The sequence below is a fragment of the Palaemon carinicauda genome, chromosome 1, assembly GCF_036898095.1.
Source record: "Palaemon carinicauda isolate YSFRI2023 chromosome 1, ASM3689809v2, whole genome shotgun sequence".
Lineage (NCBI taxonomy): Eukaryota > Metazoa > Arthropoda > Malacostraca > Decapoda > Palaemonidae > Palaemon > Palaemon carinicauda.
The window spans coordinates 236,375,907-236,402,808 of NC_090725.1; the positions used below are offsets into that span (position 1 = coordinate 236,375,907).

Sequence of the window (26,902 nt, forward strand, 5' to 3'; positions counted from 1 at the left end):
TATCTGCCCTTGACCCTTTAACGAACAAATATCCCAAGCGGGATCTTTAAAACAGCTACTTTGTGGTATTTGTGGTGAACAATTTATGCTTGTATGAAATTGACTCTTTGGCAACTCATAGCTACACCACTCTACTCTTCGAATCAGCCAGTCACAAGCCACCTGTCCCTCTCATCAAGACTGTAGGGCATTCAAAAGACACCTCAGTCATGCTTTGACTGGAAAGGCATCAAGACCTGTCGCAGCGACCTCCACAGATTCGCCCCCCCCAACCTTTGTAATCAGGGGGTAAGTACACAATGACTGTGAAATAGTGAAGCCTAGAGATATGCTTACCTTTTGATGTGGATTTGAAGTGCTTTAGTGTTACTGAAATGTCGTAGTGACTAATGAAAATAGTATAGATCATATGCGGGATACTTCGGTCGAGTTTAGACGAACCACGCTCATCCCACATGGGACATTTTGGACCGTAACAGTTAAACCAGCCAATAGAATACCACACCTAACAAATTTTTCTTAGTACTTGTTTTAGACATTTGTGAATATCTTTAACATTATTTCTAGAAATAATAGTGAGGATTTAGAGATGTTAGGTTCATGTGCATATAAATTATTACCTTACAAGGGATTGAATTATTTTTTTTAGGCAAAGTTGCATTTTTTTCATTACATGAATTTAAATTATTTTTTTTGTTTTTGCAGTTTCACAGCCGTATGTTTTATGGGCATCAAAATGCTGCATTGTAGACTCAGGATCATACACCGTGGGTAGCCTCTGACTATGCTGAAGGAAGTGATGTTGATGCGAGCCCTTTGGACATTGACAGTGATGACGACGACCCTACCTACGTTCCTGATGAAGGCCTTACCCAGGAGGATGCCTTTGACCTTCCTACCTCAAGAGGTTAGTATGAAACATCCTCTGAGAGAGAGAGAGAGAGAGAGAGAGAGAGAGAGAGAGAGAGAGAGAGAGAGAGAGAATTTTAAAAAAATTTTTGTTTTTGCAGTTTCACAGCCGTATGTTTTACGGGCATCGCAATGCTGAATTGGAGACTCAGGATCGTACACCATGGGTAGCCCCTGATTATGCTGAAGGAAGTAATGTTGATGTGAGCCCTTTGGATGTTGACAGTGATGACGACCACCCTACCTATGTTCCTGACAAAGGCCTTACTCAGGAGGATGCCTTTGACCCTCCTACCTCAAGAGGTTAGTATATGAGAGAGAGAGAGAGAGAGAGAGAGAGAGAGAGAGAGAGAGAGAGAATTTGTTTAAAATTTTTTTTTAAAAAAGTCTTGTTGTTATAATGAATGAATGAATGATTTAAAGTTTTCAGGCATCCTGACATCTAAGGTCATTGACGCCGGTAACATTTAATTTATGTATACAAAAATAAAAAATGAGATAAAATAAAAAATTAAAGAGTATTCAATTAAAATCATAAAAATTGAATGTCATAAAAGTTAAATATTTTTCAGAAGACCTGCTTCTGAAAGAAATCTAAAAATGACACTTGCATGGTAGGACACATCATTTCCAAGAATCTTGGCAAGGATGAACCTGCCACCCTCACCTCGAGCCTCAAACAAATATCTATTCCGCAAGTTGTTATAATTGGGGCATTCGGTCAACAAATGCCTTACTGTTAGAGGTACTAAACAGTTGTCACAATACGGTTGGTGTTGGCCCTTCAGCAGAAACTCATGTGTCAACCGAGTGTGACCAATACGGAGACGACAAAGAGACGTCTCCCATTTTCGGGGCATCATATTATACCTCCAAGGAGATATAACATTTGTTACCTCTCGCATTTTATTCCCATCTAGGCTATCCCATTGCTGTTGCCATTTATTGCAAACCAATTTCTTGATGTCAGGTAAGAAATCATTACAGGGAATGGGATACCTTCTTGGCAGCAACTCGGATGCAGCATTCTTAGCCAGTAAATCTGCCTTCTCATTCCCACACACACCTACATGTGCTGGAACCCAACAAAAGTGAACTGTTATACCTCTCCGTCCAATAATAAAAAGCCATTCTAAAATCTTTAAAACTAGAGGGTTATTAGAATTAAAAACTTCTATAGCTTGAAGGACACTCCTTGCATCACTAAAAATTGTAAAATTACCCTCCTTCTCCAATGCTATTTTCTCAATAGCGGTTAATATGCCATACAGTTCCGCAGTAAATATGGAAGCGGTCAGAGGAAGTGCACCTCTACAATTAAATTTTGTTGCTCTTTAAATGGTTTTTTAAAACTTATTTGTTTACTTGCATACTCACTGACATACAAATACACACATGCACACGCATGCACACACGCAAGCACACATGCTTGGACACAGAAGCACACATGCATGCACACACATGCACACACATGTACACACGCATGCACACACAAGCACACATGATTCATTTACTGTTTCACTAATGTTAATTTATTCTTGTTTCAGCTCTCAAGGTCAACGTTGTTGTCCCTCAGGAGATGTCTCTGGAAGAGGAAGCTGAGTTTGAGCCTAAGAGGCCTCGTGCTGATGAATGGAAAAAAAACGACATTGATATCCAGGCCCTTTCTGGTTCTATACTGTGGGGGAACCCTATTCTCCATAGGACCTTCAGTTATTTTATCATTCGCATTCCAAGGCATTCCGCATTTCACACCACATATTGCTCCTTTATTGTCAAATCCACACTATCGAACCACTTAGAGAACAAGAAAGTCTTCAGCTTCCTCTTGAAAGCCTTTAATATCTAGTCTTTCGGATGTCTAGTGTGAGCTTATTGCATAATCTCAGGCCGCATATTTAAATGCTCTAGAGCAATGGTTCCCAACCGGGGAGAAATCTCCCCAAGGGAGAGGAATTTGGGTGTTCCAGGGGGGAAATTCTAGTCTGGAATTAAAATTCTGTTATCAGAAAATAATTAGAAAATAATTTCCAGTAATAGCCTTCGGTTCTTTTCTTCTCAGGAGTACCCGTTTCCTGAACTTTACCCGCTTTCATTCTTAAGTTTTATTTTCCTTAGTTTGCACTTTACTATTACAAGACTTAATATGATCTCTCTTGTTCTCTTCAGGTCTGCAAGTGATCATGTCAAAAACGAACATAATTAAAAGCGTATCTAGACTTCGGTTTTACGTTCGTTATGAATTACTGGGAACATCTGCCACAATGTGTCATCTGCACAAAGTTCAGGGGGGGATGGTAGCATGAAGTCATTCCAGCTGAAGCAACACCTTCAAGGATGCCATCCCTAACTACAGAACATGGATTGTGAATACTGTACTTCAAACTGATGAAACAAAATTATGTGAAGACGACGAGACTGGACTCAACTGGAACGTTTCGTCAGCAAACAGACGCTATTATGAAAGCGTCATACGAAGTCTAGTACAAGATTATGAGGGAGAAGAAACCACACACAATCGGTGAAACATTGGTGAAGCCCTGTATGCTGCAGTGCCTAAAGTTGGTCCTTGGTGAGGCTGCCCACAACAAAATGACCCAGATTTCCCTTTCAAACAACACCATTTGGTCACGGATCAATGATATGGCTGAGAGCATCAAGAACCAAGTTGTTCAGAAGGTTCGAGGGTCACAGTTTTTTTCGATTCGACTCGACGAATCGACAGATGTTGCGAATCTGTCCCAGCTGTTGGTCTTTGTTTGTTATACCACCGAAAAAGGAATTGCAGAAGAATTCCTCTTCTGCAAACCTCTCCAGACCACGACCAAATCTCAGGATGTGATGGACCTTATCAATGACTTTTTCGAAGACAGCAACATCAGCTGGGAGTCTCTGGTTGGGGTGTGTATGAATGGTGCCCCAGCCATGCTTGGCTCTTGATCAGGGTTTGTCATGCTCGTCAAGCAAAAGAATCCGGCAGTGGAATCGACACACTGTCTGATCCACAAAGAGGCACTTGCTTCGAGAACTCTGCCGAAGAACTTCAAGCAGCATCTCGAGTCTGTCATCAAAGTCATCAAAATCAAGGTTTCCGCTCTGAACACTCAGCCGTTGCATTGGCTCTGTGAAGGCATGGAAGCCGACCACGAATCGTTGCTATTTTATACTAAGGTGAAGTGGCTCTCGAAGGGAAACATGTTGCAGCGAGTCCTGGAATTGTTTGATGAGGTGATAGCCTTCCTTCTGGCCTAAGAGAATGTTGTACTTCTGGAGGCTTTGGAGGGTGAGTTTTTCCGTGTGCGGCTGTCTTACTTGTCCATTATTTTCAGTGCATTGAATGAGCTCAACAGGAAACTGCAGGGCAAAGAGACCAACATTCTTTTTCAGTCGGACAAGATCAGAGCTTTCGTGGCTAAACTGGAACTGTGGAAGAAAAGAGCGGGGAGTGGAAGTTTTTCCTTATTCCTCGCTCTGAACGAATGTGTGGAGGATATGGAGGATGGTCTGCCTGATCCAATAGCCGAGGATATCAAACGACACCTCGAAGGCTAGGAGGAAGAATTCAAGTATTAGTTCTTGGGGATCACAAGCGAGAGCAACGAGAACAAGCTTATCAGAGACCCATTTCAGAGGAACATTGACGATGTGCCAGAACCGTGGCAGGAAAAGTTCCTGGACTTGAAAAACGACTCTGTAGCAAAGGATGCCTACCAGAATATGGAACTGGAAGAGTTTTGGACCCAAGTCCAAGGAACTTACCCGCTTCTCACAACCAAAGCTCTGCGGATATTGGTCCAGTTTTCTTCCACCTACCTGTGTGAGACAGGATTTTCAGCACTGGTACACCACAGAACAAAGGTACGCAACAAGTTGGAGGTGGAGGCGGATCTTCGATGTGCGCTCTCCATAATTTCCCCAGACATTGAAGGATGCGTGAACAGCAAACAATGCCAGAAGTCACACTAAAATGCTGTGTTAGTCTTAGTATGTTATTTAATACAATTCAACGTTAGCTGTGATAGTGCATTTGAAAAACAAATGAGTAAATAGTCTGTGTTTTTTAACTGTTCTTTCTCTCATACACATGAAGGGGGAAATCTGGATGGTTGAATTGGGTGCAGGGGGAAATGACGGAAAAAAAGTTGGGAACCGTTACTCTAGAGCCTACAGTAGACATATACTGGTATCTAGGTTCCAATAATTTGAAACCATATGTAACTATTCTTGTGTCAATACAATTGTTGGCTGAACAATATGTAGCAGTTCTCTTAGATATTTGGGATGTCCAGTTCTGATAACATGATGCATTATTGTACATATTCAAAACTCAATTCTTGCTTTAATAGGCAGTCAGCATAAATCAATGAGTATAGGAGTGATCCTTTCTTGGGGTGGGACACCTTTTACCAGTCTTACTACTCTATTTATTATGTTTTGTAATTTCTTTAGTTGCACTTTTGGTACGTTATAGTAGATGGAGTTACAGTAATCAATTCTAGTAATAACACAGTTTATCACGTTTCTTTACAGATTGTTATTCCTGATACTTTTTTATAAAAGAAAAGTGTTTAAGATGATAGCCAGCAGTATTTACTACATTATCTATTTGGGCACTGAAAGGCACGTTACAGTCTAGAGATACTACTAGGTCGCAAACTTTACTATATATCGGGGCAGAGTTATTATTTATGTTTATTTGAATATCACCCAGGTTTCTTGGGCTATTTTTCTTTCCAACCACCATAAACTCACTTTTATTTTCATTTAATTTTAGTATTTTGATTGTCATCCATTCCCTAACACTGGCAATAATTCAATTTAATTTCAGTATCGTCTCTATCGTGTATGGAGAAGTAAAATTGTGTATCCTCTGCAAATAGCTTGAACTTCACTCCATCCCTTCGCATTATTTTCAGCAGACCAATAGTATAGATACAGAATAGAATTGGGCCTAGTACACTCCCATGAGGTACCACTCAGTTTAATGGTTCATATGATGAATAAGAGTTTACAATTTGCAAATGGTAGTTTGTCAACCAAGTAGTCTTTTATGTATTCATAAGCTTGATCTTCAATACCAATGGATTGTATATAATTTAATACCAGTTCATGCACAACTGTATCAAAAGCAGCACTAAGATTGAGCAATATTAAAACAGCACATTAGTTTTCATCTATCATTTCCAGCATATCATTTACTACAGAACAGATAGCCGCCTCTGCAGAGTATAATTTTCTGTAAGCAGACTGGTTGTCTGGCAAAGCTACTACTTCTAAGTGACTAATTAGTTGTTTAAGAGTTACATATTCTTGCACTTTGAAATAAAGGATAGATTCGAAATAGGTCTATACAAGCTTAATTCCTGATAAACTAGAGCACTTTTCAGAACCGGTGTAACTATAGCCATTCTCTCAGATTTGGGAAACTTTAATGCATCAATACTTGTATTGGCTATTCTTTTAATTATATCAGCTAGAGTAGGAAAGTTTTTTTCTCAAGTTACTTCATATATTAGTATTGGATTGATCGCACAATTTGTTTTCTTTGCTCTCCTGATAATCCTGGTGATATCATCTTGTGTTATATTATTGAATCTTGTTAATTTTATGTGTATCTGGTGTAGCACTAATCTGATGTTGAATATATTTGTAAATGCCCTAGTTATATTTTCTATTTTATTTCTAAAAAATAATAGAAAATTATTTGCTAGTTCCTGCTCACTGGACCCGTCTGGGGGCCTTTTTTCATTTACATTTCCTATTATACCATTTAGGAAATGATATAACTTATTTATATCTGTTGCTGCTTCGTGGGTCTTTCTCTCATAGTATTAGTTTTTTTCCTTCATAGTAGGTAATTATATTGGCACATTGCAGTCTTGTATTCTACTCATGTACAGTACTGTAGAATCTCACAATAACATACTTATAAGGGGGAAGTTGCAAGAGAAAATGGAGCACATTTCATAAGTTTCTGTTCAGCAAAAAATCTTGTCATTGGAGGTACTCATTTTCAACACAAGAACATCCACAGGTATACATGGACTTCACTATGTGGCAATTACAAAAATCAGATAGATCACATTGCCATTAATACAGAGAGAAGGAGGACTCTGAGAAATGTAAGAAGCTATAGAGGTGCAGATATTGGTAGTGATCACCAGCTCTGCATTGCCACACTAAAATTAAAACTGAAAGCACTCAACAGAAAGACAGACGGAATACCTAGGTTTGATACAACTAAGCTTTTAGAAGAAGAGCACAGAGAAACATTTGCAATTGAATGTAGGAATCGATTTGCGGTTTTAGAGACTTTAAGAGACGAAGAACAGGCAATTAATGAAGAACGGTGTGATATTAAGAACATATATCAGTCAGATGGTAGTGAAGTCTTGGGACACACAGTTACAAGGAGAAAGCCATGGATATCAAATGATACTTGGGATACCATAAAAATGAGATAACGACAGAAATTGATTGTTGAAAGTTTTCGAGGAACTACTGAAAATTACAAGGTAGAGCATGCTAAGTATTCTAGTAATGATAGTGAGGTCAAAAGAAAAGCCAGAAATGACTGGAGAGAATATTTAGACAGTAAAGCAGATGAGGCTGACTATGCTATGAATTCAGGAGCTGGCTACGGTGTAAGAATTGCTCATAGAATTATTAATGAAATCTAGACTGGGGCAAAGAAGAAGCATATATCTATCAAAAAGAGAGATGGCTCTGTTATAGCAACAGAAGATGATGAAAGACAACGTTGGATGGAACACTTTAGTGAGGTTATTAATAGGAGATATGAATGGAATAATTTGACTGATATACCTCAAGCTGATGCAGACTTTGATGTGCCCATGAATGAATTCAGTGTGTTTGAAGTCAAAGCTATCCTCAAAAGACTAAAGAGAGGGAAAGCCCCAGGATACTATGGAATAACTGCTGAGATGATGCTGGCCAAAAAATAATTGACTCCCAAACTACTTACAAGATTATTTTGTAGAATGTGGCCTGAAGAGGCAAAACCTGATGAATGGGAGTTAAGAGTGTTGGTGAAAATAGAAAACAAAGGAGACCTGACTGATTGCAATAATTACAGAGGCATAACACTTACATCAAATCTTATGAAAATATATAGTACAATCAAACCTCGTTAATCGCAATTTCTTACTTTGCGGTTTCGTTTTTTCGCGGCCAAGAAAAAAATCTTTGTGACGATTGTTTATCCAACCTTAAGAATTTGATTTCTAACAGTTGGCAACAGCATTGGGATGGCCAAGAACAATGCAATACCTATTAAATAAAAATTCTAATAAAAATTGCAATAAAATTCCAGCTGGGTCATGATTTCAAATAGCCCGTGCTCCTTTACACTGAAAGCACTGCACGCTACTACCTATCTCTACACCCAGCTGGTCCTAGCTCTCTCTGTGTACACTGTGTATCTATTTACGGTGGTAAAAAATTACAGTTATATTTGAAACAAACCGGATTTTAATTAAACTGGTGTTTCACTTAACTATCCAATAATAATGCATGTCATATTCACATTTTAGTATCATATTTATAATTAAAAACATAGCGAATTATAATCTCATGCATTGTTTACATTCAAATCAGCTGATCAAATCTGCGTAGTCCATCAACCTATACAGTATTCACTTTCACGATATTATCCCACAGATATGACCATTCACTTTCACAGAATTACCTCACTGATATAACCTATCATGCATATTAGTATATCTCCTTCACATCATTATTGTCCTTCACTTATTATTTTTTATAACCTTAATCCTTTTCCTAATTCCTTCCCAAATCCCTTTCGTACATTTACTTTGCTCTCCCACACACATCTACAACATATCTTTCCAACTCTTTTGATTCTCATTATTTTTTTGCGATTTCATTCATCCTCTCTTTTCTAGCATTCATTTGTCATTTTCATCTAATTAATCGTTCTAAACCTCTTTCTTATCCCTCATTCCACATATTCCCATTCCTAATTTTCATTCCTTCTCGTATTTTCCAAATTCATTGATTTCGCTAATTTATTTGAATTAGCGTAGATGTGGCGGAAGAAATGTGCAAGGAGAAGGAACTTGGCTACCATCCAACCCCACCCCCCGTCTCGTCTCTGTCATATTGTTTCGTCCTTCTCTCTCCTTGTTGTTTCCCTTAACTGTATCCAATAATATTGCATGTAATATTCACAATTTAGTATTGTATTTATGCATATTAGTATGATATCTCCTTCACATTATTATTGTCCTTCACTTATTATTATTATAACCTTAATCCTTTTCCCAATTCCTTCCCAAATCCCTTGCGTACATTTATTTTGTTCTCCCATACACATCTACAACATATCTTTCCAACTCTTTTGATTCTCATTTTCACAATTTCATTCATCCTCTATTTTCTAGCATTCATTCGTCATTTTCATCTTATTAATCATTCTAAACCTCTTTCCTATCCCTCATTCCACGTATTCCCATTCCTATTTTTCATTCATTCTTCACGCATTTCTAAAATTCATTGATTTCGCTAATTTATTTGAATTAGCGTAGTTGTGGCAGAGGAAATATGCAAGGAGAAGGAACTTGGCTACACCCCCCCCCCCCCTGTCTCCTCTCTTTGTCATATTGTTTTGTCCATCTCTCTCCCAGTTGTTTCCCTTAACTGTACCCAATAATAATGCATGTAGTATTAACATTTTAGTATCATATCTATAGTTAAAAATATAATGAATTATAATTTTATGCATTGTTTACATTCAAATCAGCTGATCAACCCTGCGTAGTCCGTACTCAACCTCAGTTTTCGGATCAAATAACTCCCTTATTATTAAGGCATGCTACCGACAGATGTTTCATAATTACTGAAAGAAACAATTATTACTTGATCTATCATTTTCCAATTAACATACTAATTCCAATAGTTTTATTTGAAATACTTCTTTCATATTTTATTTACTTGTACTGAGTTGAATTGCATAACATTAACCGGAGTTTCATTCATGTTGCTGAAGCATGATATTTCATAATTTTTAGCTCTGTGGTGCTTGATTATAAAGCCTCAATAGATTTAGCAAAGAAATAAAGATTTCATTTATGAGAGAGAGAGAGAGAGAGAGAGAGAGAGAGAGAGAGAGAGAGAGAGAGAGAGAGAGAGAGAGAGAGAGAGAGAGAGAGAGAGAGAGAGAGAGAATATGAATGATTTGAAGTTTTCTGGTATCCTGACACTGAATTGGAGAGAATTAATACTGTACAGTAATACCTTGAGATACGAGCTTAATGCATGCTGGGACCCGAGCTCGTATGTCAATTCCCTCGTATCTCGGATCAATTTTTCCCATATAAGGGATTTTGACGAAGGAAAAATCTATTTCTGGAGAGAGACCTGTGACGCCCGGTGAAAAGGGTCCTTCTTTACACTTTTCTAATATAAATCTTCCAAATATACTAGAGAAAGATAAAAGCATGGAATGCAGAGGTTACTACCCTCGCGCGATCACCTTATGGGTGTCGTGTATTTAACAAGGGCGTGTGAAAACCACTATTCACAGGCTGTCTTCCATTTAGATAATCCCTTCATCATAGGGGAGGGCCGTGACAGGCCCTAGAGAATACAGTTGGACTACCCCCCCCGACACCTACTACTCGCGCTCTCCAGGTCATCCTTCTGTTTTGGACTTGCCCGCAAAGTCGTAATTTTTTTTTGTGCTCGGTGTTTTTGCAAGTGATTGTCGTTAATTCAACATGACTGACGCTGCTACTTCACCTTTACCAATGTTAAGTACCATAGTTTGTTTTGACAGTTTTTTTCAGTACCGGGCATTTGTTCTCTTTCCAGTAATGTGGATTTTAATTTTGGAAGAGGCTTGGCCGTCCTCGGTGACGGCAGCCATTTTGGTTTTGTTCGATTCGGTAGTTTTTCAAGTAGATATTGTCCATCTGGTACTCTGTCATCTAAGTTATATCACTTACGTTTTATGACTATTTTTATTATCATTATTTATTATTGGTTTTTACTATGGTATTTATTTGCTAGCAAGTCCAATTTGGACGAAGAATATCGATCTAGTCTTTGTTATAGTTATGTACACGCCTCAGGAAGGTGCTCGTTTTAGACTACCGTATATCTTTATGTTTATTTGTTACGTTGTCGTTATTCTTCGTTCTTGGTTATTACAATTTTATCATTATTCTTATCATATTATTGTGTGATTATGGTTCTGTATTATGTAACCTTGAGAGCGTGAGCATAGAGTGCTCGTTTTCTGTTACTACAGTTACGAGATACCCCTTCTCTCGTTTTCTTTATTAAGCTCGAGTAGAGGAGGTGGATTTCCCGTTTTCCGTTTTATACGATCACGAGTTATTCCTGCCTCCTCTTATTCTCCGGGTTGATGATATTACGTTTAATGATATTCATGTTTTAATGATGTGGTTACCCACCCTTGGAAAAAACACCTAAAAACAATATATTACAGTGGAAAAACATGTTTTTAATTGTTCTAATTCACAACCTATGCTCACAAAATAACAAATACCTATGTACAGTGAACCCTCGCTACTTCGCGGTTCGACCATCGCGGATTCACCACTTCGCGGATTTTTTCCATAAGCCATATATATACAGTAATATATATATATATATGTATGCATGTATTTATGTATATATGTAGGTATGTATATGTGTATACATATAAATATATATATATATACACACACACACACATATATATATATATATATATATATATATATATATATATATATATATATATATATATATATCTAAAGTAGGAAGATGTGATGTAGTTCTAAGGGAAAAGTATGGGAAATATGTCTGGGTAATAAGCAAAGCTCTACCTTCAATTTGTTTCTTCATTATGATCAGAGATAAATGTAAACAAAACATTGGTTGCCATTTTTTATCGTGCTTTTTAGCGTGTTTAGGAAATGCATGATATAAAATCACCTTTAATATTTGTGCCTGTTTTAGTTTAGGGTACTGTAGTACATGCATTAAGTGTTCTGTACATTAAAGGGTAGTTTGTTAACAGAACTACGTACAAGGGAAGGTTTTAAAAGTCTGAATATACATGTTGAATAAATAGGTAAATATGGTGTCACTACTTCGCGGATTTTCACCTATCGCGGCCGCGACTGGAACCTATCTACCGCGATAAACGAGGGTTCACTGTACTGGTTATGATCTGCAATAAAATGTGACATTATTATGGAGTTCTTACCTTCGAGACAGACGGTAGCATCTAATGGCTGTGTGTGCGGAGGAGGGAGAGAGAAAGGGGAGGAGAGAGACTTGACGGCAACAAGCCCTATCGTATACGATCGAAACGTTTAACAGAAGAGGAAATATTACGTGTAATCTTATCTTCACTAGTATAAATTGCCTAAATAGCTATAATTCATTAAATCTAATTACCTTGGATGTCGTACTACTAACTAAATAAAGCATTTATGGCGTATGACAGCGATCCGAAATGGTCGTCTCCGGTGATGGCTCTGCTCCACTAAACACATCTAAATTATGCGAATTTAACTGTGAGAAGGGAGCCAAAAATTATACATAGGAAAGGTTAAATACTCAACTTTCCAGAGGATGAAGATGCTGGAGATTGCACAGTAATAATACTTGAAATAGTAACAAAACCGAGAGCGGTTGGGAGATACACCGTGCTTAATTAGCAACTAGAAAAGGAATAGTTCACCGGGGTGGTACCGGGAGGGGATCCACCGGGTAATCTTGATGACAGCTCCCCTTCAAAGTTGCCACTCTTCCCACTCAGAGCCAAAACGCTATTCGGGGTGAAGATTGCCATGTGTCGTATCAAGAAATATGTCCCCTGATATTATGCGATATCCTTAAGAGTTAATTTAAGGATACTCGCGCCAAGAGTTAGAATTCTGGAGACCTGTGGTCAATTCTCTGGGAGTATCACTGTAGTCAAATATCCCTTAGAAAGCTGCCTAAATGAACCTTCCATCAGGACAACATGGCTATCTCACCTAAAAATAGATTTTTCCGCTTTGCTTCAAAATCCATTTTGTAACACTACGTAACATAACAAAAAGACAAATTCGAAGATAATTTGTATTTTTCCTAACCATACAAACCTTAGCTATTTACATTGGGTTTACCTTTTAGCGTAGCTGAAATGGCGAGCCATTAGAATTTAACGAGGGTGTATTACCCCCGCGCTAGTTAGCGGGGGGGGGGGTAGGGGAGTGGTAGCTAGCTACCCCTCCCCCCCTCACACACCGGTGAAGCTCACTTTCACTTAGGGGTAAGACTTGTCTTGGGGGACAGGGCTGGCGGGCAAATATATGTAAATAGCTAAGGTTTGTATGGTTAGGAAAAATACAAATTATCTTCGAATTTGTCATTTGTTCCGTAACCGAAATACAAACCACGCTATTTACGTTGGGTGACTTACCCCTTAGGTAGGGTGGAAAGTCCCCAGCCATACTGGCTTTGGCTTTACCCGGGGACTCAGAATCTGAGTGAGTCGCACTCGAGAAAAGGAGTCCCTGCACCTCACAAGTTCCTTGCTCCGCAAGGAACCGTGTGGCCTACATAAGCTTGTGTGTGAAGGAAGAAGTGTGACTCGTCCTAGGCAGTTGACCTGGAGTTCCAGAAGGAACTCTGGGTTAGGACGTTCCCAATACCAACTCGTCAGGGTATGGGGGACGCGACAGTATTGACTCAATACTCGGAACACAAGGAAGCATGGTTTACCTGCAGAGGTTCGAGGTCAGCTATGCAGAGACCAGGATGCTGCTTCCCAGTAGAGGGGATGATGAAGAAAGAAGTAAGGGCCAGACATACTTCTTTCGTTCATGCAGACTAAAACCTGATAACAATGCCCTCAACCTTCTGCTACCTGTCCAAAAAGGAGCCTGAGGTTAGACCAGCTGTTGTGTAGCCACCACAGAGCGATAGAAAACGTATCGAAATTCCTGTGGGTCACGCCCTGCAGGAAGCGGGCTGCGAAGATCATTAGACGCTTCCAGACTCCAGCTTGTAGCACCTGCGTCACAGAGTAGTATTACTCGAAGGCGAGGGACGTTGCGATGTATCCGACATCGTGCTGTAGGGCGACGTGACGGGGGAGGGTCTGGAGTCAGGTCGAGATGAATGTCCTCGAGTCCGAGCTGAAGAGGTATACTGGTGACTCTCCCCCGTGTCCTTCTTGTGCTCCCAAACCGGCTGCAACTGAGGACAAACTGCAGCTGTTCCCAAAGCTAACCTCTCGATTCCTTTACTGGCAAGAAGGAGAAGGTTTTGGGACATCAGATACAGAATGGTGACTCGAAATCTTGAAGGAATTGGACCGAAGGGCCGGGACCCCAAGATTCTGAGTCTAGCCAACAACTCAGGAGCGAACCTGAATGTTGCCTTCCCCCATTCCTTAGAAAGGGCGGAGTCGTAAGAGACCAAGAAGATTGCTTACACACTGGCCGCGGCCAGAGTGAGCAGGAGCCCCAAGACGGAAAACGATCAGAGGCCTGACGTAAAGGGTCTTGAGAAGATTTCTTAAGGGACTAAAAAGTCCGAGCCATGCTCCAAGTTGGAGGTCTCACTCCGACTAGGGCAGGGACGTTCGCAGCTTCGCATGAGCAAAGAAAGGTCCAGCGGGAAGGAAAAAGTTATTCCTTTAAACCTGAAGGTCAGGGAAAGGCTGAGCGACAGGCTTCATTGCCGAGAGCGGAAAGGAGTTTCCTCCCGCCGAAAGGCAACTGTTCATTATTGCTGGAGAAGCGGCCTCAAGGGAAGAGGTATATCTCCCACGACACCAACCACCGAAGACTCTCCACTTTGCCTGGAAGACCCCTGCGGATGACTATCGCAGATGACTCGACCTCCGTCCCGCAACTGTAGCAGGTTGTCTCTTCTTGAGGAGGAGGCGTAGTGTCTCCAGGCATGAAGCCGAAGCGACGCCCCGGCTCGTGAAAGATGTTGCAGTGTGGTTGTTCGAGTAGCCTGTGCCGTGGGAGAAGCTCTCCCGGGAGTTCCGTCAGGGGAAGCAGAGGGTCCGGAAACCGTTCTGCGCATAGTCCCAGTGGAGCTCTCAGGGCCATTGAAAGGTTGACAGACAACCTGGTCTTGTTGAGACCCATTCTCAACAGACAACAAAGGAGGGAAGACGCAGGCGTCGATGCTGTCCCACCATCACCGGAATGCATCTTGCCAGAGTCTCGGGGTCTGAGACTGGGGGGAAGAACAGCGGAAGCTTGAGGTTCCAAGCTGTCGCGATCAGGTCCCCCAGACCAGGACTTGCTGGTTATTCAAGGACAAAGACCCCCAGGTACACTCTCTCTACGAGGCTCTGCTCGGATAGACGGAGAGAACATTCCTCTGCCCGGAATGAGAGAGCCGATGGTGGTATTGAGAGGATCTCAAATCATCTCAGTATCTCTACTGCAAGATGCGAAGGTGTGAAAATGCGTCCCCTGCTGGTTAGAACACGCCAGTACCATTTAGTCGACGCGCACGGAGCGACTCGGCAGGAGCTGTAAGATCTGTAGAGGGGCCAGACTACGGCCCCTAAGCCTGCCTGAACGATGGAGAGGTATCCTTCAGGTCCTGACCATAGGCCTGGACCGGAACATGCCCCCCCCCCCCCCCCTTTTCTTTGACGAGTCCGAGAACAGCATAAAAAATGTGGGGAAAGGACGAGAATATCCACTCCCATCAAGAGGTTCCATACGTCAACACCCATTGCAGGTCTAATCGTTCCGCTGGTCCCATAGGGGTTAGAAAGTCCGGTTAATCGTTGCTTTGAAACCACCGGAACTTGGGCCGCCCCACAGGGAACTTATCCTGAGGCGACCGTTCGGAACTTTAGACGGGTCAATGAGGAAAAGAGAACTAGGAAACGTCCCAAGGTAGGGCTGAAAGCTCTGCTTGACTGAGAACAGATACTGCGACTCTCCTCAGCCTTGCCACAGTCAACTGAAGGGAAGGCTCGGAGGAGGCGGCAACAGAATCTGATGTCCCCAGGCGGTCACCCATCCAAGTACCGACCAGACCCGACGTTGCTTAACCTCGCTGGACGGACGATAAGCGGGGTTTCCAACGTGGTAAGGCCGTTGACTCAATATCATGGCTAGATACTCCAGATGTTGAGGCAGAAGAGGAGAAGGCTCCTAGCAAAATACCATGAACCCACACTCATGGTAAGCATCCGGAAGCTTGTCCCGGCGCTGAAGAAGGTCGAACCCAAGCCTACCGGAGTTGACCAGACCTCCAAAAGGCGAAGGAGGCGGAAGCCTGCACCTGAGCGGCCATGAGGAAAGCAGGGAGAGTTCTCTGGGGAAAAAAACCTGCGATGCCACGGCGGGATCGCCACACTGCATCTTAAGCAGGAATACCTGTAGTCTAGGCTGAATTCCACGAGCTTCCTGGAAGATGGATGGAATGGAAACTGAAAGTACCCGTCCTTCCGATCCAGGGCCTAAGGAGTCCTGTCGCCTCGTTACCAGTCTGATCGATTCTGCTGTTCCACGCTGGACAAAGTTTGTTCGACAAACTTGATCAGGGCTGAGAGGTCGACTACGGAACTCCCGTCTCAGATACTTCCTTACAAGAAAGGATCGACTGAAGAAACCGGGGGTGAAGCCGTCGACGATCCTATGGAGGACCTTCTCCTAAGGCATGGATCATTCTGCCCAAACGGGCAAAACTCTTGCCGACCCTATGGCATAGAGGTTTAGAGACACTGAATTCGCTGACAGAGACGGCAGGCGCGACATCCTTGGCTGATCAGAGAGATCGTGCAGGAATGGGCATCGGGAAGCTGTCATCCGGATGAGTAACCTTAGGCATCCTCCCAGCGTGAAACCTGCAAGGGGGGGGTGCCAATCCTAGAGTTCGTGAACTCTGCTGCTCCCTCTAGGACTATGCCCCCCCGGGAGAGCCTCCCGTGCCACCTGTTCCCGACAGGAGGGAACTGCTATTGGACACCTTGTCTCAGTTGTCGTAGCCAGTCCGATAACTTAGGCCGACGTGGCTGAAAGAAAGAGGCGCTGGAGCCCTGCAGGGTCTGGAAGAAAGCGCATTGGAGGAGTGAAAACGGAAGTCGACTTCCTCCGCACAACTGTCTATGTCTCTGTCCTTGGGCACAAACAAACTCTTCTCAAGGATGGAAGGGTGTCTGAGGTTGTCGACATCCACGGATGAGACACCCGAAAGGAAGCCCTCGGTCATTGCGTCCAGATGGTCCAACATCGAGCTTGCCCGCAAGTTCGATACTTGATGACGAAACGCCAAGGTGCTTGAGCCCGAGAGGAGGAAAGTACCCATGACCTTCCTGTAGCTTCCTTGAACAAAATCTCGGGTCACAACTGAGGAGGGAAAGGACCTGGTAAGCCCCTTTCACGAGATGGAGAAGAGGAAGGGGTAAACCAGTCACCCCTTGGCCGATGGAGAAATCTCGAACGGAAAGTCCCCCGGCAAAAACCCCTCCAGGGAATGACGGGGAAGGGCTAACCCAGGTTCTGGAAAGAAGAATGTTGCTCAGACCTCCTTGAAGATTCTTCCTGTTCTTGCATGTGCCATGCTCTGCGTTTACGGGGTGAGGCCGTGATCTGGAAATACGCTCCAGAAGACTCGCCAGGCTGGCCATGCTGCGAAACCCCAAAGGGAATCAATGGTTTGCGCGTGGGCGAACGTGGAAGCGCCCATGCGCGGGGATGCAGGAACGCAAACGAAGGTGAGCGAAGGAGCGCAGAAGGAGGGCGAGAGCTGGTGGTCAGCGAGCGATAACCCATAGGCGAGCAATGGATACTGCAAGAATTAAGCCGACGTTCGCGCGAAGAAATACCGACGGTCCGCGCGACGGAACACCGTCGGTCCCGCGCGACGGAACACCGTCGGTCCGCGCGACGGAACACCGTCGGTCCGCGCGACGGAACACCGTCGGTCCGCGCGACGGAACACCGTCGGTCCGCGCGACGGAACACCGTCGGTCCGCGCGACGGAACACCGTCGGTCCGCGCGACGGAACACCGTCCGTCCGCGCGACGGAACACCGTCGGTCCGCGCGACGGAACACCGTCGGTCCGCGCGACGGAACACCGTCGGTCCGCGCGACGGAACACCGTCGGTCCGCGCGACGGAACACCGTCCGTCCGCGCGACGGAACACCGTCGGTCCGCGCGACGGAACACCGTCCGTCCGCGCGACGGAACACCGTCCGTCCGCGCGACGGAACACCGTCCGTCCGCGCGACGGAACACCGTCCGTCCGCGCGACGGAACACCGTCCGTCCGCGCGACGGAACACCGTCCGTCCGCGCGACGGAACACCTTTGGTTCGCGCGCGGGCGAACATTGGAGAGCATGTGCGCGGTCGCGCATGAGCGTAGGCGTGCAGGCACGTGGGCCTGCGGTGGCGCGGGCACGTGGGCGTGTGGATGCGCAGGCACGTGGGCGCACGGGTGAGCGCAGGCGGTCGGGAGACCGATAACTCGTAGGCGGGCGATGGCGCATTGACGAGCGATGGCGCGTTCCGGCGAGCGATAGCCCGTAGGAGAGTGAAGGCGCATTGGCAAGCAATGGCGCGTCGGCAAGCGATGGCGCGACGGCGCGTTGGCGAGCGGTGGTGCGTTAACAAAACGCTAGCGCGCAGGTGAAGAATCGCGCGGGCGCGTAGGCGATTGCCAACGCGAGAGAGACTAGTGATGGTTAGCGCGCAGGTGCATCAGGAAGGTGAGCGCTGAAGCAAGCTGTTAATCAGGCGATCCTAGACGGTCAGAAAACCGTGTTGGCGCCCATTGGTGCGTGGCAAAAAAGGGAGCGCAGATGTGCCCTGGCGATTGAAGAAAGCTGTCGCACAGAAGGACAGAAGTAAAGGTGAGCGCTGGCGAGCAGGAGGAAGATCTATGGCAAGACTCAGCTACCGGAGATCGTGGTCCACAGCAGGCGAGCGCTAGATCGCTACTGATGGTGTTCAGGAACTGACACGCGTGGCAGATCGATGGCGATAGTTGACGCGTAGGAGATCGATGACGAGCAGGTGAACATTGACGCGTCTAAGGTCGCTGGCGAGCTGGTGATCGCTGGCGAGCAGAAGGCAACGCGTAGGAGATCGATGACGAGCAGGTGAACATTGACGCGTCTAAGGTCGCTGGCGAGCTGGTGATCGCTGGCGAGCAGAAGGCAACGCGTGGAGTCCTTGACCAAGACCTGAACCGAAGTTCTAGATCGCGAGGGCGAACGTGGGCGCACAGGGGGCGTAACAGGAACCAACAGGAACAGCAGAGATGATCATCATGAGAGCGCTGACGAACAGGAGAGCGCTGACGAACAGGAGAGCGCTGGCGTACAGGAGAGCGCTAGTGATCAGGAAAGCGCTGATGAGCAGGAGAGCGCCTGTGCGCTAACACTGAGCAGGAGCAGGAGAGCGCCTGTGCGCTAACACTGAGCAGGAGAGAACACAGCAGAAGGGCGCGCAGGGGAACCCTGACACGCAGGGGAAGAACCCCCGTGGGAGGCAACCCTTTGCCCCGAAGGGATCGTTGTCCGTCGGGAGACTGATGTCCGTCGGAAGACCGTTGTCTGTCCGCCGGGAAACTGATGTCCGTCGGAAGACCGTTGTCTGTCGGGAAGACGAGGTCAGACTGCTGTCCATCTGCACCAGGGGCGGAAGATCAAGAAGGAGTTGTAGGCTGCATACGGAGATTCAAAAAGGCGCCTCTTAGCACCCTTATAGGGAGATGGGAGGCCCTTACGACGAGGCGGACGGTGAGCCTTACGGCGAAGGAGGCCAACAGCAACAACAGCAGAAGAATCCTCCGAAGAGGAGTCTCTATGAGTGTGCTCTCTCGCGAACGAAAGAGAAACACTTCGTAGAAGAGACTGGTCAGCCAGTGACCTAAAAGGAGCAATCCTCCGAAGAGGGGCTCCTGCAGTTGCCCAGCCCCTTGAGCGAAACTGCAGGTGCGACCGCTCAGCACCAAGAGCATAGTCGCACGAAAAAAAAAAGGCAAGAGAAGAACCCCCCAAAAAGGGGAAAAACTCAAGCCTGGACAGAAAAAACTTCCCTCGGAAGGAAAGTTACCCACCCAAGGAGGCGAGCCTCCTGAGAGTTCTGAAATGAACTGGAGAGCTGTCAATCGTCACGGGAGTACTTCCAGTAGAAGGAGACACGCCCCTGACGAAAATCCATAGGGGAGGCAGCAACAGCCGAATCCCCAGGCCTCAACAAGACAGCTCACACCGTTGCCATATTACAGAAACGAACTAGATCGGTAACTGTAAAAAAATAAAACAAAAATCATTAGTACACATTCATTCCCATGGGAAGGCTCTGAAGAGGAATCCCGAGGGAAAGGAACACAAGAATTACACAACAGGCACGTGCCCTCACAACCACTTACACTCACGGAAGGAGAGCTGTAACCAAAACAGAATTATAACAATTATAATTATGTAACTATGTAATTAAGTAATTTAAAAATGAATGAACACTAAAGAAAGAACGAAAACCCCGAAAGGAATCGTTCTACAAAGCTGAAAAATCAACAAATACAATTAGATTCAAAAACTAATCGAGATAAAACGTACGGCGTAGCAACCCCCCCCACACGGGAAGGAAGCTACAAAAGGCGTAGTAACGTAGTAAAAGGGTGAACGACCTCAAGAGAGAGAGAGAGAAAGACTGAAGTCAAACTCGATCGCAACCCATAAAATTACACCGTGGTGGCCTAAACTGCCGAGGGCTCCACGGAGATATCGTACACTACACACACAAACACAAACTCTGAAAAGGAAACTTACTGATTTCTATACTCAAATATATATACAAACATGAAAAAATGTTTACATATACAGTATATTGAGTAAAAGAAAAGTAAGTGATTAAGTAAAGACAAAACAAACAATGGCTGCCAAGCGAGGACAAAGACAGAGACGTCTGTCCAGATTCGAGCCAAAAGTGAAAGAGAGCTTCACCGGTGTGTGAGGGGGGGAGGGGTAGCTAGCTACCACTCCCCTACCCCCCCGCTAACTAGCGCGGGGGTAATACACCCTCGTTAAATTCTAATGGCTCGCCATTTCAGCTACGCTAAAAGGTAAACCCAATGTAAATAGTGTGGTTTGTATTTCGGTTACGGAACAACTTTAAATTTAACTCAAATGAAATTAGCTTACTGTATACACATTTAAAAATAAATGTTAATCTTACGTTACACTAAACTTAATTAAAATTTTGTTTTCATTTTAATTTTTTTACTTTTCTTCTTCCGGCTTGGCTCTTTTTGCCACGCTTTTTGACCCACTTTCACCTTCACTTTTTGCCGGCCTTTTTAAAAGGAACCTATCTAGGGATGTTTGCTTTTGTCTCCCCTTCAAAATTTTACAAAAATGACGTACACAAGTGTCGTCACAAAAGGCTCATGCATAACTACACGCCAACTTGTCCAGGTACCTCTTTTCCATAAAATCAGAAAACTCCTGTCACTTCGCTAACATGTCTCTGATTTTCTTCTTTATAGCATCCTTCTGCTTGAGGATGGTACATATTGTTGCTGTACTCCTCTCATATTGGCGAGCCAGCTCAGTCACTCGTACACCACTCTCATGTTTTTCGATTACTGTATTTCATGCTTTATCTCGATTGTCATCATACGCTTTTTCTCTTCACTACCCTTGTTTGTACTCGCTTGCTTTGGACCCATTGCTTATTCACTTAATTCTATACTGATTAATGCAAAAAACACGTAAAAATGCAAACACTACAGCCGCTGCTCGGAGATAACTTTATGCAACGGAGATCCGACGGGAAAGAGCGAGCGATACTGTCCTTGTGAACAGCCTCTTGTATACTCGGCCACCTAGCGACTGCATAGGGAACCGTCTCGTATCCTTGTATCTCAAATTTGTCTTGTATCTCGGGACAAAAATTTGCTCGAAACTTTCCTCGTATCTCAAATTTCTCATAAGTTGGGACACTCGTAAGTCGAGGTATTACTGTAATTAGTTATAAATGCATATAAGAAAATTATGATAGATTATAACAAATCATTGCTTATGTAATACTAAATGTTTTGAATAAGTTGAGAAATAGTATACACAATACTCTTTGTTATTGATTTGCTAAGACGACTTGTAACCTACGCCACTACCCAACTTCTTATGTGTTGTCTCTTGCACAGTACAGTATGTTACTGTATACTCTATACTTTCTTAAACAGATATACATCTTACTTTATAAACTAAAACCCTAAATACCTCGATACTAATTGTTTCTTTTAAATAAACAAAACAAAAATAGTGCATTCGATTAATTTTCAACACCTGATATCTCTCTCTCTCTCTCTCTCTCTCTCTCTCTCTCTCTCTCTCTCTCTCTCTCTCTCTCTCTCTCTCTCTCTCTCTCTCTCTCTCTCTCTCTCTCTCTCTCTCTCTCTCTCTCTATTCAATTTCTTTTCCTAGGCATTACAGTATTGCATTCTAGAAAATTACGATTATTTGAATAATTAATTGTGCTTTGATAAAATATTTATGTACTTTTGTTTTAAATTTCAGGTGTACTTTATCAATCTAAGTATTTTGTGTGCCGCGATTAGCTCTGTGCGCCGTGACTAGCTCAGCTGATCTAATCACGGCACCCAAAATACTTAGATTGATAAAACACACCTGCAATTTAAAACAAAAGTACATAAATGTTTTATTAAAGCACAATTAACTATTTAAATTATAGTAATTTTCTAGAATGCAATAATGCTTCTGAAACAAAATCGAATATTGAGAGAGAGAGAGAGAGAGAGAGAGAGAGAGAGAGAGAGAGAGAGAGAGAGAGAGAGAGAGAGAGAGAGAGATTAACTGTTGAAAAGTAATCAAATGCAATGTTTTTGTTTTATTCAAAAGAAACAATTATTATCGCGATATTTAAGGTTTTTGTTTATACAATAAGCTGTATTTCTGTTTAAGAAAGTATAGATATACAGTAACATACTGCACAAGAGACAACACATAAGAAATTGCGTCATGCTAGCGGCGAAGGCTACAGTCATCTGAACGAAAACAACGAACATTAACAGTAAGTACAGTTAAGCTGTACTGTAGTAATATTACTGTACATATATTGCAATAATATACACTACAGTATCAGTGAGTATTAGGTTACAGTAGAGTATTACTAGATAGGAACAACTTTTCCTATACAGAACAGTAAGGTGATGATGACGAATCTGTAAACTTGACCTTATCACAATACTGTACTGTAACCTTACTGTGTCCAGTACGTGGTGTACATGTGTGCAAATGTTCTGTACACTGTACATATAATTAAAAACTGTTGTAGAAACCAAATTAAAACTATTAGGCAGTATTTACTGTGTTAATCATCAACTCAAGCACCCGCTTGTGGTAAAGAGCAGTGACTTTGTTAGGAGCTAGGCCCCCCCCCCCCCCAAGTGTAACATTTATTCGCAAATTTTCGCTTATTACGACTGTGTCTGTAACCTATTGCGAATAATGAGGCTTGACTGTATGCTTATTCTAAATAGACTGGAGAGTAAGATTGATGATAAACAGAAATGAACAAGCAGGATTCAAAAAAGGTAGAAGATCCACAGACCAAATTTTAATTTTGAGCCATGTTGTACAGCAATGCGTAGAATATAGAAATCCCGTTTTGATGGCATTTATGGACTATGAAAAAGCCTTTGATAGTGTGCACCGGCCTATTTTGTAGAGAGTCCTGCGTTATTATGGAATTCCTCTTAAATATGTAAATTTGATTAAGTCTGTTCATGAGCATAGCAAGTGCAAAGTTAATGTTAATGGAGTCTTATCAAATGAATTTCCAGTGAACAGCGGAGTACTCCAAGGGAATGTGTTGTCACCTATTCTGTTTATCTTCCTCATGGATTTTGTAATGCGTAGAATAGTCAGAGATGGTGGAGAAGTATTGGACTGGATTGGTGATAGGAATTTAGCAGACCTAGAGTATGCTAATGATGCTTTCCTTGTTAGCAGAACACCAAAGGATTTACAATGCTTGCTTATCAAAAGGCATGAAATATCACAGGAGGTTGGGCTCAAGATAAATAGAAGGAAGACAGATGATGAGAATGGAGTGTGCAATGGAAGATGAAATATCATTAGAAGGAGAGAGGATTAATGAGGTAGAATCCTTTAAGTATTTTGGAACTATGAGATCTCCAATACAGGTTCTTTAGAATTAGAGTTTATTGAGAGATTGAAAAAAGCAAATCAGACAATGGCTAGGTTAAGTAAAATTTGGAAATCAAATCGCCTGAAATTACATATAAAAATCAGATTATTTTTCAGCTTAGTGAGACTGGTGTTATTCTATGGACAAGTCATGGCATGACAATGAAACAATCTCCAATAGATTTACTAGATTTGAGAACAAAGCCCTCAGAATGATATTGGGAGTTAAATGGCAGGACAGGATTAGAAATGAAACTATAGGAGAGATTACTCGAGTGCCATATGAGGATGAGATCATGATGAGGGGTAGATGGAGATGGTTTGGGCATGCTCTTCGCACTCGCCAAGAGAGAAAGTTTACGAAACGTTCAGCTGGGGTCCACAAGGAACTAGAAGAGTTGGAAGACCCAGGCCTACATAAAAGGGATTTTGACGAAGGAAAAATTTATTTCTGGGGAGAGACCTGTGACGCCCGGTGAAAAGGGTCCTTCTTTACACATTTCTAATATAAATCTTCCCAATATACTAGAGAAAGATAAAAGCATGGAATGCAGAGGTTACAACCCTCGCGCGATCACCTTGTGGGTGTCGTGTATTTAACAAGGGCGTGTGAAAACCACTATTCACAGGCTGGCTTCCATTTAGATAATCCCTTCATCAAAGGGGAGGGCCGTGACAGGCCCTAGAGAATACAGTTGGACTACCCCACCGACACCTACTACTCGCGCTCTCCAGGTCATCCTTCTGCAAGAACATATGGCTTGGCAAGGAAAGGGTGGGTCCGTACAAAAATAACCGGGAAGGGTTTCACCGGGCGTCACAGGTCTCTCCCCAGAAATAGATTTTTCCTTCGTCAAAATCCCTTTTCTGGGTCGATCTGTGACGGCCGGTGAAAATGTACCAGAGAATGCCTTCCAAGCCCAATAAAGTAATAACATAATGCGGAGAATACAATCACCATGTACGACAATAATATAATATAATAATGAAAGAAACGTCCAATTACCAACTAGCCAAATTACATAGGGAGCGTAAGGCTAAATAACTAAGACGACAAGGAATCAACTGAGTGTCGAATCGCAAAAGGCATGAAACCTTACATGTCTAAGCATATCTAAACCTTAAAGGAACGGTAACTACAATAACAGTTAAACCATAGGAATTAAACGTGGCAAATATCATAGGGCTAACGAACTACCCAGGAGAGTGGCGACGTGGTGTGAGTGGCGGGTAGGAGGGAGAAGAGAAGAGATGGAAGAAAGGAAGAAGCAGAGATTAATGGAGAGGGAAAAGGCTCCCCGCTGCCATCGTCGGGTATTTAAGGACCTGTAAGATCTATAGATAGTGGCGTTTGACAACCATAGGGGATTTCCAACCCGTATATTTTTTAAAAATCATCAAAGTCCCTGTTCTGGAAGTAATTGATGTAGGTATCTACTGTCCGTATATCATGAGCCTGGGGAAATGATTCCGGATTAGTATGTTTAAAGAAGTAGAGGATTTGTTGCCTGATACCGTGAATGGAAATAGTACCTCCTTGTTCCGCGATAACCAAGGGGCCAGACGAGCGGGTGGCAGTTCTAGCTAAAAAAGGGCTTGAGAGTAGTGACTGAACAGAGAAAAGATCCTGGGGAAGAAGAATAATTTTCCGAGGGGAGCACCTATTTTGCGGATACTCATTTCTTAGCTAGGAAAGCATTGTCTGGAGAAAGGAGTTCTTCGGCTGAAGGGAGGAAATCTATGTTTTCCGGGTTCGTGAGAGAGCTGCTAGTTCTGATATTCCATCACCTGAGGCCAAAGCCGTTAGAAATAAAATCTTCCTAAGAAGAGTGATAAGAGCAGGATTCATTGTCCGTGTCCGGCGCAAGTTTTGAGGACACCGTTCATAGACTAGAGTCCTTTTGTGGCCGAACCGGTCAAAGCCTAGCACATGTTTTTGGAATAGATGAGAAATAGGAATTGCTAGGTTAATGTTAAACCTAACAAGGAAGATCTTCTTCAAAGCTGACTTGATGGTGGTTAAAGTGCTAACTGTTAGGCCTTTGCCAAATAAGAACCTCAAGAAAGAGATGTCTATATTCGGAGACATACGAGTATGGTCTGAACTCTTAAGGAATCTGCTAGTTGTTAACGGCCGAATCATATTGGCGAATTGTCGAGTCCCTTTTGTCTGATTCGATGAAGAGATCGATTTCCGGTTCAATGTTCGCGTCTCTATGAGCTGCAAACTTCCTGTAGTCCACAAAGTCAGTTTTGGCTATTCTTGAGCAATCTGACACAGTGAGTTTGGATTACTTAAGTCAGTTTGGGGAACGGAATCCGGAAGGGACGGAGTTTCAACTCGAGGAGGAGAGGAAACCAACTGTTCTTGGCCAGTGAGGTGGTACTAAAGCCACTGCCCCCCGGAAGGAGAGTAGTTTGTGTAAAAGTCTCATTAGAAGATTCACTGGGGGAAATAGGCAAACCTTCTTCTAATGGTTCCTGAGTATCCACCGGAATGAAATTATGTCTAGAGACCATTCTGACTCCAGTGGTTTCGTCCTGGCTAGTGAGTCCGCTCTCACATTCTGGACTCCCGCAAGGTGAGTTACTGACAGGATCCAGTTCTTTTCTGTTGGCCAGGCGAAGATATTGACCAGGATCCGATTCAGGTTGGGTGACTTGGATCCTCCCCTGTTGACGCAGTGTACTACGTCTGTGCTGGCTGACACTACTCTGATGTGGCTTGACCTCGGAGGAGAGAGTCTCTTCAGGGTCAAGAACACTGCCATGGCTTCGAGAAC

General features: G+C 43.3%; 1 protein-coding gene and 1 pseudogene across 2 annotated transcripts in view; both read right to left on the minus strand.

Annotated features, from left to right (window-relative positions):
- Nucleotides 1-26,902, minus strand: part of LOC137654454 (KICSTOR complex protein kaptin-like) — a 270,757-nt gene that overhangs the window by 99,166 nt on the left and 144,689 nt on the right. The gene's annotated exons all lie outside the window — the stretch shown is intronic.
- On the minus strand, nt 15,915-16,033 carry LOC137658934 (5S ribosomal RNA; annotated as a pseudogene).